This window comes from Vespa mandarinia, chromosome 18, assembly GCF_050613455.1.
Source record: "Vespa mandarinia isolate Hongniang chromosome 18, ASM5061345v1, whole genome shotgun sequence".
In the NCBI taxonomy this organism is placed as follows: Eukaryota; Metazoa; Arthropoda; class Insecta; order Hymenoptera; family Vespidae; genus Vespa; species Vespa mandarinia.
The window spans coordinates 2,320,001-2,325,000 of NC_140827.1; the positions used below are offsets into that span (position 1 = coordinate 2,320,001).

At 23.3% G+C, this 5,000-nt stretch overlaps 1 protein-coding gene across 1 annotated transcript in view; it reads left to right on the plus strand.

The window, feature by feature from the left end:
• The first annotated feature begins 125 nt into the window (after positions 1-125).
• bbg (PDZ domain-containing protein big bang) overlaps positions 126-5,000 on the plus strand; it is a 71,202-nt gene continuing 66,327 nt past the window's right edge. Inside the window, exon 1 of the mRNA XM_035874496.2 lies at positions 126-257. The gene's annotated coding sequence lies outside the window, so the exon portion shown is untranslated. The remainder of the gene's footprint in view (positions 258-5,000) is intronic.

The window sequence follows — 5,000 nt, forward strand, 5'->3', positions numbered from 1 at the left end:
GAGAGAGAGAGAGAGAGAGAGAGAAAGAGAGACAGGGAGAATGAGAGATAGATAGAGTGAGAGAGAGAGAGAGAGATGGTGTTTGTAATCAAAGGGGCGATCCACACTGTAGTGCGGTGTGGAAGAAAGTCACAAGGCACTCTCGAGAGCTCGGCAGTCCGGCACGACGCGTTGTCCCGAATGCACGTCGAACCATCGATTTCCGCGTGTCGAGGCCACGTGATCGGTAAACCAACGGAGCTTCATACTGGAGAACGGTACGCGTCCTCTCTTACGTTTTATTCGTTCTCTCTCTCTCTCTCTCTTTTCCTTTCTCTCTCTTCCTCTTTCTTTCTCTCTCCATTTTGTCTCTTTTTTGTCTTCTCTTTTCTTTCTCTTTTTATTTCTCTATCTCTCTCTCTCTCTCTCTCTCTCTCTCTCTCTCTCTCTCCATCTATCTATCTCCATTTAATTCTCCAAAATACAAATTTCATATTTATATATATATATATATGTATATATGTATATATGTATATATGTATATATGTATATATGTATATATGTATATATGTATATATGTATATATGTATACGTATGTATATATATTTTATAATATTTATAATTTATATATGTATATATATATATATATGTGTAGTGAGAGAGAGAGAGAGAGGGAGGGAGAGAGAGGGGAATTATTACTTAGAATAATTTATTTATTTATTTTTAAATTGTCGACTTTATAAAATTTGTGTATTGTCATTGGTTCGAATGATTTTCTATTTTTTTCTTACGTTTGATTTTATTTACTTCTTATATATTAGAATATATATATATATATATATATATATATATATTCTTTTTCTTTTTTTCTCTTTCGTTTGTTTCCCTTTTTTTCTTTCTTATTTTTTTCTTTTTTTTTTTTTTCTTTTTTCTTTTTTTATTTATTCGACTCAAAGTGAAGGGTAATTAAAAGAGAAGAGAAATATTGATAAAAAGTGATTAATAACTGGATCGAAGAAAAAGTTGAATATATATATATATATATATATATATATATATATATCTTTTCATTGGATCGAGGATTTACGAGTGAATGGTAGGTTGAACTATGAAAGTGATTAGAGAAGATGATTTTTCTTTTCTTTCTTCCTTTTTTATCTTTTTCTTTTTTTTCTTTGTTCTTTTGTTGTCTTTCTATTTTTCTATTTCTTTTTTTTTTGTTTTTTTTTTTTGTTGTTTTTTCGTTTGCTTTTTTCTCTTTTTTCTTTTTTCTTTTTTTTTTTTTTCTTTTTTTTTGTAATAATTTTGTTCGATCGTTCGTACGATCGACAAATTTTTCTTTTCTTATTTCATGGGTTTACTCGCAAGAAAATTATTTTACGTTGTACGGATCGATGATAGATCTCGAGATCTCTCTCATGTAATTGATATTGTATCGAGGAATGCTAATGATCGAGGATACGGAATGATCTTTGCTTTGTTTCTTTTTTCTTTTTCTCTCTTTTTCTTCTTCTTTTTCTTTTCATTTTTATTTTTATTTTTATTTTTTTTTTATTAGATAGAATAATGCGAAAGTTTCACAAGTTTATTTGCATATATGTTGATCGTAGATCGTCGGATATCGAAGATTACGGTAATTCGATCGATAATATGGAAATGATCGTTTTATTGTTTTTCTCAAATGTTTTTTTTTTCTTTTCTTTTCTTTTCTTTTCTTTTACTTTTTAAACTTTTTAAAAACATAAAAAGGAAAAAAAAAAGAAAATAGTAGAAAAGTTTTGTAGAAGACTCGTTTTTTTTCTTTTTTTTTTTTTTTTAGCGATCTACTCTTTATCGTATGGATCATAAATCGTCGTCATTGTTATCGAATGATCGAATATATATATATATATATATATATATATATATATATATATATATATATATAAGGATTTTACTCTCTTTTTCTTTTTTTTTTTCATTTCATTTATTTATTTATCTTAAAAACTCGTGAAAGTTTTATAAATTTATTAATTATATTCTTCTATGATTCGAATCATAGATCATTAATATAGATCATTATTATTATTATTATTATTATATTTAAAATTGATAGATATTAATGAGTAGGAATGATCGATGGATATCGAAAAATTATTTTATCATATTGTTTAATAATCGTTAGATATATAATGAAAATATTTATTTTTCGAATAATATAGATCATTATTGTTTAAGAATGAAATGATCGAAGATATTGAAAGAGATATAAGATATTATTTATTTTCTTTTCTTTTTATTATCCTTTCTTTTTCCTTTTTTTTTCTTTTTTTTTTTCTTTTTTTTATATTTATACATAAAAATAAACGTAAATTTCAAATAGTGGTAAATTTCTCTAATAGACTTTCTAATTTTCAAACCACCATAAATTACCAATCATTATTAAAATATTTATCGTAAAATCTCACTCGTATTAACACTTTTAACAAAACATTTTTTTTTCCTATCTTTAACAAAGTAAATTTAATTAATATACGTAGGATTTAGACCTACGAGTCATTTACTTTTACATGTCATAGATCTTAATCTAAATTTTAACGAGTAGAAGAAAAAGGATCCATCGAAGAGATCGATCTATCCATCTCTCTCTCTCTCTCTCTCTCTCTCTCTCTTTCTCTTTTTCTCTCTTTCTCTCTCTATCTCTCTTTCTCTTTATAAGTTTTCTATAAAACTTTTTTCTCCTTGTAAAACATCATCTGAAAATATTAATCATAAATTTCTAACATGTGTTCGAACTTTTACCAAAAGGATTTCTTTCTATTCTCTAATAAGACAAATTTAATTAAACAAACAATTATTATAAGCATCAACTGTGTTAATCATTATAAATCTTAATTGAAATTTTAACGAGTAAAAAGTGATCTATCGATGAGATCGATTTATTTCTCTCTCTCTCATTTTTTTTTTATTGCATATTTTCTCTTTATCCTTGCAAAATTAAATCTTAAAACGATTATTAATAAAGTCTAACTATTATTGATAATCCTATCAAATCATATATTTTTCATTTTAGAACGACGAAAATTTAATCAAACGAAGAATTATTATAATAATTATTATCACTCAATATATATATATATATATTGAATAATAATAATAATAATAATATATATATATATATATCTACGATTCGCTTTTACATATATCATAGATCATAATTTAAATTTTAATGAGTAAAAAAAAAAGATGATCCATCGAAGAGATCGATCTACTCGTCTCTCACTTTATCACTCTCTCTCTCTCTCTCTCTCTCTTTTTCACTATAAATTTTTTCACCTGATAAAACTTCGTCGAAAGTGTCTAGACTTTCCAATCCGTGTTCTTTCGTCGTCCTTCGACGAGGAAAGATATTTTCGAGTTATTCGAAGGATTATACTTGGAAAGTGAAAGGTCTTGGTCCATGGGAGCCATCAAGTGTTTGTACATACATACATATATATTTTATATATATATATATAAATATATATATATATATATATATATATATGTATGTGTGATCTCTCGATCGTAAAATCTGGAGATGTTGCCTTGCTAGCCTCGAGAACATACATACATATATATATATATATATATATATATATATATATATATATATATATATATATATATATATATATAAATATATATATATATAAATCTATATATTGTTTATATAAATATATATATATACATATGCAAATATTTTTTTTATATTTATAATATATATATACATATACATATGCAAATATTTTTTTTATATTTATAATATATATATACATATACATATGCAAATATTTTTTTTATATTTATAATATATATATATACATATACGTATGCAAATATTTTTTTTATATATATAATATATATGTATATGTGTATATATATATATATGTGTGTATGTACATAGATATATAAAGATTAGACACGTGAGTTCTCTTAATGTTATCTGCCATTACGCATTAATAGATCCTACGTAAAGTTTAATCCTCTTAAGAATGATGCTAAAGATATAAATCTATGGCTTCGGTGAAACTTTGTCAATCGATCGAAACTAGTAAACTCTATGTGTGTCGAAACTAGTATATCTATGTGAGCGTGTGTGTGTGTGTGTGTGTGTTTGTGTATGTGTTAGAATATTAAAAAAAAAAAAAAAAAAAAAAAAGGATTATTGAAATGATCAATTATATCGATTACGATTCTTTACAATCCTTTATCGTAAAGTATATTAAAAAAAAAAAATTTTATGATATTATCGAAACGTTGAAATTATTTTTTTACAAGGGATTTTTATTAATCATAAATAAGAAGTTTATTATTACAAAAATTTTTTATCTATACCATGATAATAAATAATCTCATTGAATTTTTAATAGAAACATATGACACAATTTTCATTATATATTTATTGTATTTAATATATAATATATAATGGTATTATGTTATAATTAATAATTATAATATTTAACAAATAGCATTATAATGTTTCAATATAATTTCTAATGTTTTTAGAAATTATACTTTGGCATTTATTATTTAATCATTATAACGTTTAACTGATAAACGAATTAATCTTTTTTCTTTTTTTTTTTTTTTTTTTTTAATTATTAATCGTCATAAATTCGAATTTCTAATGAATATTTTTAATCGTAAACATTTAATCAGTACATACTTTTAATTTATAGTAAAATATTTTTATTTAAAAAAAAAAAAAAAAAAAAAAAAAACCCTTTTAAATTACATTTAACATTAACAAACATTTAATTCATAGTAAAATAATATGATGTGACGAAATAATTGAATATAATATCTAACGTATACATTAGAAATATTCTAAGACGAATTTATTTTTAATAATTCGCATGTTCGATTAATTATTGTTTTCATTTCTTTTTCTTTTTTTCTTTCTTTTTTTTTTTTCTTCCTTTCTTTCTTTCTTATCGAAAATTATTTGACGAAAGAAAAAGAAAAAAAAAAAAGAAAAAAAAAAAAAGAAAAAGAAAAAA